The 13,466-nt window shown below is 32.3% G+C and overlaps 1 protein-coding gene across 3 annotated transcripts in view; it reads left to right on the top strand.

The window, feature by feature from the left end:
• The window catches only part of FBXW7 (F-box and WD repeat domain containing 7), a 173,601-nt gene that overhangs the window by 11,033 nt on the left and 149,102 nt on the right, over nt 1-13,466 (top strand). The window lies entirely within an intron of this gene.

Raw genomic sequence — 13,466 nt, forward strand, 5'->3', positions numbered from 1 at the left:
CAAATGTAGAGTGTAAGAGAAGGGGTTACTGTCTGGGGTGGCTTACTAGTAAGGTAGGGCCCGGGTTCTCGTGGGCTGGGGAGATGTGCTTTCCTACACACAACCTACACAGCTCAACTTCCAACACCACACAGCACCACACAGCACCACACAGCACCACACAGCACCACACAATGAAGGGTTGTCTCGTCCAAAATCTCAATAGTGCCAAGTTAGGAAAACCTCTCTGTTTTCTATTTGTCTATTTTCTTTGTGTAAGGAACTTTGCCAGTTAGAGTTTGTATAAATACTGATTATTGGTAAGGATAAGTCATAGACATGGATAGGCCTCATTTAACATTCATTTTAAAAGAGACATAAAGGTAAATTAATAGATTTTTTTTAAGGTTATAACACAGTTACTCGAAAAGTAATCTAAGAGTGTTTATTATACTTATTACGCAGAAACTAGGAAAGGTTTCCAGGTGGTTTTTCCTAATTTACTTTTTACAGTGGCAAACTACTCATGTGAAAGTATATCAAGTGTAGGGGGCTTAAGAGATGTGAGTGACGTGTGTAAATATTCATAAAGTCAAATATACACTAATAGAAAAAGTAAATATCAAGATTAATGGAATGATCTGTTGGGAGAAACCTTGGATCAGGTCTGGTTTCCCTCATTCCCTTCATGCTTTATTACTCACCAAGTTGCATTCTTTAACTTAGGACCTCTTCTTTTTATCTTCCCCACCCCCTTTCCCCCATTTAAAATTGAACCCTCACCATTCCCTGTCCATTTCAGGACCTTCTAAATTGATTTCTTAGCTACTGTCCTTTATATTTCTATCTGAATTGACATTTTGCTTAAGGGAGAACCTTTCTAGTCTAGGTTCAATCTATCACTTGAATCTCCCTGCACTATCCCTTTATCTCCAAGAGAGAATTAAGTGCTAATGTCTTAAGGCTGGAATTGGAATGAACTAGTTTTTCTCCTATGCATAGTATTAATTGTGTACCATCTTGGGGAGATTTGGGAAAGTAGTCAATCATATCATTTTCTGTATTTTGTAGTTCAGATGACCTCCTTCACTTTTATATAAACACTGATTATATAGCCATTTATATACAGCATGTATATACTTTAAAGGGTATTTGTGTGTGTGTGTTCATGTATAAACCTTCATGTATATTTGTCTCTGCACCTTGTTATTTCCTCTGTCTGGAATATTTTGTTTTCATTTTTGGCACATCTCTTAAGACTCTACTTAAATATCATCTCCTCTAGGAAGCCTGTCCTGATTAAGATTAGTAGAGTTATTTTTTTCTTCTGGTTACCCCCAGAATCTATGTATCTTTTATAGCTCTTAACGTAGTTATTTGTATTTTTCTCTTCTACTGGTCTGTAAGTTCTTTAAGGACAAGAGTTATGTCTTATTCATCTTTTCAGTTAATATCTTCTCCCCACCAAATGTCTAACATTTCCTACTACATAGTAGGCATATAGTATGTTAATAAATGAATGGAAGAGAAAAATAACTGGAAAATTTTTAAATAAGCTCTGTAAGAGGAGGATATTATTTTGTTACCTTTGTTTCCAGGTGCTTAATGTACAGCCTCTCCATAGGTGTTCAGCAATTATTTATTGAATGAATTTGAAGCCAGTTCCAGTAGCTGATAGAGATTCCATGTGGACTTTTTTCTTCTGCATTCCTAGAAGTAAAACAGCCCAGATATTTGGTACATCTGGTGCATTAGGTCGACCTGCCTTTTCTTTAGTTGGTAATGAAACTTTTGCTCTAACAAATACTTTTTAAAGATGCTTTTGGTTTATTTCTTTTGCACCTATGGGTCCATTCTAGTGTTGAGTTTGTTGGAATGTCCAGTATTAGTCTTACATCATGGATGAGTGTTAAGTAAGGTGTCTGTACATTTGAGCCCAAACAGAGTGAATATGTATTTACTCTCTAGAGTGGACAGTAACTGAGGCTATTGAAGCATGGGGGAGAGAAAGAGCAATTGAAAGTGAGGAAGTTGCTTACTAGGTTAGGTTTCTTTTTCTTTTGATGGTGATTGATTTTTACCTCAGAGCTGTCCCCATTTATTTATAAAGAATTAGCTAGGAGGGAGAGGGGTGTGAATCTAGAGGATAAGAATATAGATTTGATAATTTGATAAATTAATAATTTGATAATCATTGTTTTGATCATTATTTCCACCTACTGAATGTTTAGTATATGTCAGGCACTGTGCTAAGGATTTTTGCATGCATTATTTTATTCCTCAAAGCAGCCCCTATGAAATAGGTACTATGAGTCTTTTTCATGGCAGAAGAAACAGATCTAGAGAACATATAGGAATTTGAACTCACAGAACTAAGATCCAAAGCCAGGTCCATGTGACTCTGTGTTCTGTGCTTTTAATCACCATGCATGCTGCCTCTTAAGTTTCAGTGGAAGAGTTTTGTATTGAAAATAGGAAGTTATCAGTTGTATTGAGATAGGAGGAGGGGAAAATGACAGGATTACATCTTATACAGATATTAGAAGGAAAAAGATTAACAGACTCACAGAGCAGCAATTCCCAGGTATGTGTCCTTCTACGAAATAATTGTGAAATTTAAGCCTGTAATTTTAACTGACTTGTACTAACCTGCATTTTTTTTTAAATTTAGTCTTGCTCTTGATATCACCATCAGGACAAGTGTCCCAGATAAATCTTTAGCAGTAGAAGAAATCTGTCTAGGTAAAACCTGTCTAAAAGATTGAGGAGCGAAGCGATATTTATAAATAATTTTTTTCTATGTGTAAAATGTGTTTTGTAGTTTGAGTTAACTCTTTTGAAAGAGATCTTTGTTTAGGGGATAAACCTCCAAAATATATTATTTAGAATTTGTAAACCTAAGATTTGGTATGCTTGCAAGGTATACCAGAAAATTTGAGAATTAACACTTGTTAGTCTCTAAAGTATAATTTTTATAAGTCAGTGAGTATCCGTGGAGTGTTTCTTTTATGTACTTTCTTAAACTATTTTTGTTTGCTGAGATGATATTTGTCATTAAAAAAAATTCCTTTCTCTTCCTTCCCTTACTTCATATAGGTCTATTCCTTATCCAGTTAGTTTATTTATAAGTGTTTTATATTTCATAAATATAGTGAGAATATAGTTTTGATATCTGTGCACTATGGGTCTTATTTGTTTATTATGAGACAAATAGTTTTCATAATTTTATTTTGTTACCTTAAAAAGAGCTAAACCTGGACATTGGCCTTTAAAATGTTTTCTAAAAGATTTTCTCTTTCCTCTTGGCTGCATTTTAAAAACTGTATTTGTAACTATCTATATATATTTGAACTTTGCCCTTTTAGAATTTTAATTCTGTGCTCTTTAAAAATTTTATTGAAAGTTACATGCAAACACTAAGAGCAGAGTGCTGCATGATATTCTATTAAAGATTAAAATTGCCTACATTAAATTGAATTCTGGTAACAATTTAGGAGTTGGGGTTTTGGGGTGCAGGGAATTAGATAATCCTGCCAAGCGTACAGGATTCTAAGTCTTAGGGTCATTAGTGTTCTTTTACATTATCTGCCACAGATTTCCTTTTCTAGAAGTGAATGTTAATATGACACTATTATAAAAATAATATTGATATCAACATTTGAGTGCTTAATATGTGCTAGGCACTCTTCTGTGTCCTCTGTGTGTATTAATTCATTCAGTCTTCATGCTAGCCCTCTGAAGTATGTGAATGCTCCTAATTTACAGTTGAAAATTTGACAAAGAGAAGTTAAAAATGCTCAAGGTCTCACTTTTAGTTACTGGCGGAACTGGGATTGTATCTGGGCAGTCTGGTTCTAAAGCCTGGGACCCTAATCACTATTCTATATTTATCTGTAAATTTATTTCTTATGTATTATTTGTAGAACAGTGCCTGGCATGTGGTAAGCTCTATAGAAGTGCAGGCTATTTTCAGTGGCATTTATTATATACTTACTCTCAGGTTGGCAGAGCACATGTTATTTTCCATTTATGTATGTATATATGCATGTATGTATGTATTTTTTTATTATTAACTCCAGATTTTATTGCAGTTTCTGTTATTTCTTTTTTTAAATAGCTGAGTTCCCTGAGGTTCTTAGAAACTAGATGGTTGCCTAAGTTTATATGACAATGCTAGATTTCAAAATTAGCTTTTCTTACCACACATTCAATTTTATTTTCATTCCTTTAGAAAGGGATAAAGATTGTGATTTTGGTGGGGATGGGTGGGTACGTTATTGGTTTAGATAGGCAGAAACAAATATACTAAGATTATGGTGATGTTCGCATGCCCAGTTTATGGAAGAAATAAATTCTTAGACCCTATGAAGTTTTTTTACCTGTAAAGTTTAGAGAGTAGTATTACCTTATCCTGCTGACTTGTGAAATTGAATCATATCACTCATTGCAATGTGAAGTATTAGAAATTGTTTTGATGATAGAGCAAAGATTAACAGCCTTTTAAAGAAATAATATAAACCTTATTTCCTCAAATCTAAGAAGCCATCTGTATTAGTTTTCCATGACTGCATTGCAAATTACCGCAATTGTAGCAGCTTATCACACAGTTTCTGTTGGTCAGGAGTCCGCGCATGGTTTAGCTGATCTTATCCTCAGGGTCTTACCAGGCTGAAATCAAGGTGTCATCCATGAGCTGAGATTTTGTCTTAGGTTCTTGCCACGTTTCTTCTCTATAGGCATTTGATGTGATTTTTTGCTACTTACAGGACAGCAGGAGAATCTCCCTGCCTTTTTTTTAAAAATTTAGTTTTGTTATTAGTTTCAAGTATATAGTACATTTGTTAAACATTTATATAGTTTATGAAACAATACCCCTGATAGCTCTTTCTGGCTCTCCACTTAGCCATTACATGAATGCTAACAGCATTCCCTATGCCGTGCTCCCCATCCCCGTGACCGTCTATCGACTACCAATTTGTACTTTTTTAACCCTTCACCCCTTTCTCCCAGTCCCTCAACTCTCCTCCCCTCTGGCAGTCACCCTATATTTGTGAGTCTGTTTTTGATTAGTTTGTTCTTTTTGTTCCATAGATTCCGCATATAAATGAAATCACGTGATAATCTCTGCCTTCTTTTATAGAACTGATCTCTTTAGGTGAGGCCTGTCCACAATAATCTCCCTAATTTAAAGCCAACTGATTAGAGATTTTAATTATATCTATAAAATATGAATTTATTAGGCCTTAAGTTTATTCCTTCAGTGGGGGGTTGGGTGAAATGATTCTCCCTGAAGTTTTCTGAACACAGTTCTGAGATTTTCTTGACCTCTACTTTACCTAGATATTTTTTTCCAACATATTCAAGAAGTGGCTCTCCTAAACTACATGTGCTTGCAGTTTCCTTGTCCACTTTTCTGCTTACTGTCCTTGTAGGGCCATAAACAGAAGCAATTTTCAACTAGAAAACTCAAGCTCCTAAAATATTTCACATTGTTATAACCTGAGGCTTTTTACCTGTTACTTAAGATAGTCATAATCCTCAAGACAATCTCAAAATGTACTCATCTCGGGTTTTCTTGTGAAAATTCATAGTACAGTTTGAATTTTAGGGAACATGAAAGATTTCCCTCTTAGCCATTTCTTATGGTTATTGCTTGTTTCATGTTGCTTGGTTTGTACAGTGTTTTCTAGTACAGGAAACACTCTGGGAAAAGTCTGACTTCCTGGAGCACAAGAAAAAGGGAACCGTGGGAGGACTCTAGTGAAACTCTGGAAAAGTTCACTTAGTTGCCTTAAAACATAGCCTTGTCCAACAGAAATGTAATACAAGCCAGATACCTAAATTTAAGTGATCCAGTATCTACATTAAAAACTAAAAAGAAACAGGTGACTGTAATTTTCATAGTATATTTTATTTAACACAGTATATAAAAAGTATTATAATTTCAAAAATGTAATCAATATGAAAACTGAAAACTTAATGAGATATTTTAGATTCTTACTTTAGTACTAACTTTGAAATCTGGTGTATATTTTATACTTACCAGCACATCTCTATGTGGACTTCGCCATATTTCAAGTGCTTACCAGATAGCAGCTACTGTATTAGACAGCACAGAAGTAGATTGTGAACTTTTTTTCCATTAGAGACAATAGTATGTGAACTCCATGAGAAACTGGCTTTAACAATGTTTGGCTCTCTGATTGGTTAGGGCTTTAATGTTTCAGATTGGTTTTCATGGTTGAGATACAGAGTTTTTTGTTTATAAAAGTAAACAGATTTTTATACATTTCCCTCCTTATATATGTCATTGTTGGAAGTTTGGAAAAGTCTGGATAATAAACTACAAATTAACCTTATTTCCTCAATCCAAAGATAACAAATGTTAACTTTTATTGAATTTCTTCTTCATGAATGTTTTATCTTAAGTCAAAGAGAAAATAGATTTTTTTGGTCTTCATCCTTCTTTAAATTCAGGCACTTATTAAGTATTATTGACGGTCCTTTTGCCTCCTTGCTTAAATTTATTCCACTTCCCAGACTGTATTCTACTATAAGGTCTGAGTGGTGCTCTCGGAAGCGCAATAATCTGAATGGTGCTCCCTGGATTAAGGATAACAATAGAAGCCCCAATGGCTTTTATGTGCTCATTGCTAAACCAATATAGTTGCTTTCTATTTTTACTGCTTGCAATCTTTTACACACACTTCCAGCTTTTTTTGTTATTGAGATGTAATTTACATACCTGAAAATTTACCCTTTTGAAGTATACAGTATAGTGGGTTTTAGTATATTCACAAAGTTTTGCAACCATCACTAATATCTAATTCTATAGCATTTCATCACCCTGAGAAGAAACCCCATGCCCGTTAGGGGAAACTTTCCGTTTCCCCTTCCCGCAGTGCCCTGGCAACCACCAAACTACTTTCCATCTTTATGGATTTGCCTATTTTGGACATTTCAGATAAATGGAATCATGCAATAATGGCCTTTTGTGTTTGGCTTATTTCACTTAGCATATTTTCAAGGTTCTTCCATATTGTACCATGTATCAGCACTGCATTCTTTTTATGGCTGAGTAGTATTCCATTGTATAGAGATACCACATTTTGTTTATCTGTTCATCAGTTGATGGACATTTGGGTTGTTTCCAATTTTTGGTTAGTATGAATAATCCAGCCTTTGAGATCACACTCATTCTCGGAGAACATTACTTTCATCTCTCATTCTTGTTCAAATTTTCATTGGCTTCCTATTGCTTATACAACATAGTAGTAGAAAAATACTTAGTTTGCATTGTGTCTTACAAAATGTGGCCTCAAGCTACTTTGCTTTCCACTCTTCTTTTCCATTATGTTGTCCTTTACTGATTTTAAAATATGTGCTATATATGAATAATAGTTTATGTAGACAATATAGATAAATTTGTCAATTGAGTTCATGTAAAAATGATCTAAATTTTTAAGAATGAAGATCTACATTGACAAACTAAGGAGTGAATGAATGAATGTATATAATATATGTGTATGTATGTATGTATTCTGGAGACTTCTAAAAAGGCAGGTATTAGAACAGAGTAAAGACAAACATTATAGTAGAACAAAGAAAGAATTTTTTTTTCTGGATTTGTTCATTATGTCAGACAGAGACCTATTCATTTTTATATAATGTGAAAACATACCTCATTTGAATCAGGCTTTGATACATGGAATTCATTCAAATCATTCATCCTCTGTTCAACACGATTGCAGTTTGTTTTATCTGGGCTTCAGTTTTTTCCCCTTTATCCAGATAGAGTCATTTTCTCCTTTTGACATGTCTAAAATATTAAAAATGAAATACTTTAATATATACATCACTTAAAAAAATATTTCCAGGATGTTTTTGCACGCGCTTACGCATACACACACACACATATACATAGTGATATTCTCCCCCATTTTACAGAAAAGAAAGCATGATATATAGACTTTTTAAAAATTTCACACTATATCTTAGAAATCTTTTCCTTATTACATGCAGAAAACTTTCTCATTTATTTTCCTGCAGGATAATTTTCCAAAGTGAAATTACTAGATCAAAAGGTATATCCACTTGAAATTTGACTACCTATACTTCTAAACATAAAAAAAAAAAGATAAGGAAATATAAATGGGAAATAGGAGATTATGGATTTTTTTGGACTTTATGTATAGATTAAAAAAAATGGAGGATCAGAACTTTTGAATAATTGCCCATGTTCATGCCACCAATATAGGGGTCAGGATTCTAATCCAGGTATTTCTGATCTTAAATAAATTCCTGTAATTTCTGTTATATACATATTGTGTTTGACGAGCTAAAGGAAAGAGAAGTCATGTCAACTTTTTTTTGGAGAGAAATAATAGAATTTCAGACTTTATTTTCTGCATCAGTTCTTTAAGAAGCTTTGTATTTTTCTAATGATTAATGATGTTAAGCAGTTTTTCATGCGCTTATTCACTATATATCTTTGAAGAAATGTCTATTCAAGTCCATTGCCTTTTTTTAAAAAAAATTTTTATTATGGTGACGTTGGTTAACAAAATCTAGTAAGTTTCAGGTGTATAGTTTAACAGTAAGGCATATATATATTTACATATATATATGTGTGTGTATATATATATATGTTGCTTTGTGTGTTCATCACCCATAGTTAGCCATTGCCCATTTTTAAACTGGGTTGTTTATCTTTTTGTTCTTGCGTTATAGGACTTATTTATGTATTCTGAATATTAAGCCCTTATCATTATTTAGTTTAGAAATATTTTTACCCATTTGGTGAGTTGTCTTTTTATGTTCTTGGTCATGTCTTTTGATGCACAAAGCTTTTAATTTTGATAAAGTCCAATTTGCCTCTTTTTTTTTGGTTGCTCATACTTTGGTGTCATAGCTAAGAATCCATTGCCATAATCATCACAATTCAAGATCATGAAGGTTTACTCCTATGTTTTTGTGTAAAAGTTTTGTGAGTTTAGCTCTTATATTTAGATCGTTGATCCACTTTGAGTTAACTTTTATATACGGTGTGAGGCAGCAGTCAACTTCATTAGTTTGTATATGGAAATCTTGTTACCCAGAACTATTTGTTGAGGAACTATTCTTTCTCCATTGTATGGACTTGGCACCCTTGATGAGAGTCAGTTGGCCATATAGATACATGGTTTAGTGTCTGGACTGTAAATACTGTTCCATTGGTGTATATGTCTATCCTTATGTATCATGGTGCTTAAAATATAAATTTCTCTTACTGTTTATTTACTGTAAAAAATCTCTAGGCACTTTAAGTGCTATTTTTACTCTTTGTTCTTAATGAAATCAAAATTACAAGTTACTTTAAGCATTTAAAACACTACACTTAGTAAATTCTAAAGAAATATATTTAGTATCATGTGATGATACTCTTCTGGGCTTCTGCGGAAAGCATGAGGATGCACAAGACTTGTGTCTGTTTTCTAACAACTTACAATTCAATTCACTAACTTAGAAGATACTGTACTTTTGCGTTGCCATTTTTGTGTGAGTACAACATTATGATGTTCTTATTAGGAAGTAAGTATAGGATATGAGATGCCTATCCCTATTGCAGCAAAATTGGAAAGTTTAGCTATTATAATACTGCTTTTTTTTTTTTTGCTTTCTTATAGTTTGTGTCTTTACTCTTAATAAGCACACAATTTTACTACTTTTCTTATCTTTATATAATTTGCTGCTGTTATATTCTGCAACTAGTTTCCTAGAAATGATTCTCCCCTGTTTTAGTTTTTATAAAAGACAATTTAAGCTATTATAACACTGAAGCTGCAAATGCTGCAAAACATGTATCACTGAATCTTCCTTGGGCAAATTTACATTGTGATGTTGAGAGTTGTTCACTGTGTGTTGCGTATATAATTTGACGGGCAATTGTAATGTGGAGCTTCCAGGATGAGTTTTTAGTCGTTGATAGCAATGTTCTAATGAATGTGATCTTTTAAAAATTTAAGTATGTTCATCCTTAGTTAATCTTGCCTAGAACAGCCTTGTGTGATAGAAATATAATATGAGCCATGTATGTAATATAAAAATTTCTAGTACACTCTTTAAAAAAAGCAAACAAAGGCTAAATTAATTTAAATATATTTTACTTAACCTGACGTATCCAAAATATTATTCTAATGGGATAGTCCATATAAAATATAGAGATAATTTATATATTTTTGTACTAAAAACCTGGTAGATATTTAATTTCTCAATTTGGTCACTAAATTTTCATCAGAAATGCTTGATCTTTATTTAGAGTTCATGAATTTATGCTCAAAAAAGTAGGTTCATATACCTAAGGTGTTCCAAACATACTTATGTTTTCAATATTTGTATTTAGTACCAAAAAATAATTTTCTTTTAATACTAGCATCCAAATTGATAAAACTAGTTCATGAATTTTTTGTAGAATTCATTAGAGTTTGAAGCAAAAGCTTATCAATTTCAAAACTACTCCTCAAATTAAGCAAATTTACCAACTCTGTGTCAACTCAGTATTATTAACATCAAATTCCAAAGAATACTGCGTAAGTTAAAAAGCAACTAAATTTTTTCAACGAAGTGTTCTTCAACAATTTTTTGTCATTTTTGCAGCCAGTTTGCTTAACAGTGTCCATTATAATTAAAATCTTCTAAATACTGATTCGCATTAGGGAAAAGTGTAAAATCTATATTATTGATTTATATTATCAAAAGTTTCAATTGCACCATAACTTTCCATACCTGAATTGCTAGGTCATAAATAAACTTTTCCTTTCTTTGATGCTTCAGATTAAGCTTGTTTACATGTAGTGAAAAAGCAGTGAGAAACGTAAAGAATACTGTTATTTTTGTCTTTGATTACTGGATATTGAAAAGCAGTTCTTCGTTGAATCAGAATTAACAATGAAGTAAATCTTTGTGAAATTCTTGCACTATTTAACCAATGAGCAAAAACCATAAATTACGATATGTGTTATCTTCTGTTTTCTTTCCCAACAGTGTCATAAAGTGCCCAGGATTCACATTATTTGCTGTACATACTTAATTTAAACAGCTTAATTCATGACATTTTTTTGTAGTTGACTTAAGAAAGCTGACTTTTTAAAATATTAAAGAATATTTTAAATGTGCATCATGGAGTGGAACAAAACAGCAAAAGAAACATTTTTTCTTTTAAAAATTTCAGTAAGTGGATTTTTTGATCTAACATAGATGGAGATCCCTATTGTGATAAAAATATTATTTTATATACAGCTGAAATTTTTTGACAGATGTAAAAGATGAAAAAATATGTCATGATGCTGATTTTTTAAAGCTACATATCAACATTTCTTAAATTTGGAAGTTCTTTTAAATGAATTATGCCTAAAATTTTAATTTGGCAGTGTCTCTTGTATCACATGGCTCATTTAAGCTGAAAGAAAGTAATTTCTCAAATTTTGAATCTATTGATTTTTGATATTGTTAGAAAAGTTATATGATGGGCAATTGCTTGGTAGCTTAATTGAAGAGCTTCCACTTTTTGTAAATATCCTTATAAAATTCACTATGTATTTGCTAAAAATTTCTCTAAATATTCTCCACATTTTTATTAGAAAAGATTTTTTTACCTAAGAAACAGCTTTTTTATTTTGCTCTGCTACACTAATTGTATTTGTCATTCAAAGAAAAATTGTGGAATATCTTCTTTCAGTCTCACTTAACTGTTCTGGTGGTAGACAGGACCAGCTTCTGTATCTCCACTTGATTGATTTTGTGTGGATAGAAATCCTTTATTTTAATTTAAAAATTTTGTTCGCCCCATCTCTATTTAGTTGCCAGTTATGATTTACATAGGCATCACTGCAACTTGTGCTTTTTTCCAAAAAAAAAAAAAAGTAAATGAATTATACCATATCACATGGTGTGTAAAAAAATCATTTTGACTGAATAGTTAATTGATATTGATTAGGTTAGTTTTACTTTTATGCGTAATACTAGAAATGACTCAACTACAAACCTACATGCACAGTATAATGTGCAATACAGTGGTTGAAATGAAATGTAGTACTACCAAAACAATAAAATTATCTTTAGTAGAAGGAAATTTTACACTGCTTCAGCTTTTAAATTTAGATAAAATTAATTATGATTAAATGAAAATTCAATTCCTTATTAACACTACTCACATTCCAAATATTCACTGGTCTCATACAGCTAATGGCTGATGTATTAGAAACTAAACTTTTGATTTTTGGTTACATATACTGTACTTCCACATCTGGAAATTAAAACTTTGAGAGTTGGTTATATGCTTGCTTAAAGTATTTTGGTGACTTGAGACTAGGGATTATAGTCTTTTTTGATAATACTGTTGTCACAGGAACAGTCTCAAGAGGACTTCTGAATTAAGAACACTTAGAATTACTTGCATTTTCTTTGTGGCATGTCTCATAGTCATGAAGCATCGAAGAAAGTAAAGAAAACATTTCAAACATTGTTTATGGATAAAAGGATACTTAGTAATCAAAAAAACATTTGGGCATACATATTTTATTTGAAATCACGGCTCAACTCCCTGTTATTAGAATACTTGGACAGTGGAAAATGTCTATAAGAACGTTCATCATTTTGGTAAAAGATCAGAAAAAAAAAGGATGGAGTGTATAATTTGTTAAATGCTCTCTTGCAAATAAAAAATGAAGCATGTTTCATCTATAGAGATCTGTGGAGGTCTCATCAGGTTTACAGCAGACCTTTGGATTAGCCAACTGAATTTCAGTTGACATGGATTGTGGAAAAATTGTTAATGGAGCTCAAATATTTAATATTCTGAGTTTGGATAAATATGGAAATGTTTTATTAAGTATACTTCAAATCTTTTGTGATTTTTAAAGTTAGAAGGGGCCATATCTCAACTAGTTATAGCACCAACCTTTTATTTACTGGTTTGTTTGTTTGCTTGCGTGCTTGCTTGCTTGCTGTTGCCCTTTGAGGAAGCCAAGAGCTAATAAGTTACTTCTCTATGTTTCTGACTTCCACAAAATTAACAAATGCTCTTGCCAGTGTTCCATTCACAGTCATGATCTGTGAATACAGGGAGAGTTTGAAAAATCAGAAGAGTAAGTCTATGAACAAAGAAGGATGTGAAACTTGTCTTGAGAGACTATTCCACTAGGTTTTTCCAAAATGCATTGTGTAGAAGTAGTCACTAGAGATGATCTTTGAAGGAAGAGTTCTGTGGGTAATTAAGTTTTAAGGAACACTATACCATAATAATGGCATATTGTGAATACTAAAGATTCACATTGAACAATAATCTGTTGTGCATATTGAACATTCACAATGCACAATAATACGTTAAAGACTGAGACATGTTACAAGAAAGACACTTTCTAAAGCTTGTTTATCCTGTGCTTCTTAAACTTCTTAGACAATGGAATTCTTTTTTTATTAAAATCAAACCTGTCTGTCCTGTGAGAAAT

This window comes from Pteropus medius, unplaced genomic scaffold (genome assembly GCF_902729225.1).
Source record: "Pteropus medius unplaced genomic scaffold, Ma_sr-lr_union100, whole genome shotgun sequence".
NCBI classification, from domain to species: domain Eukaryota; kingdom Metazoa; phylum Chordata; class Mammalia; order Chiroptera; family Pteropodidae; genus Pteropus; species Pteropus medius.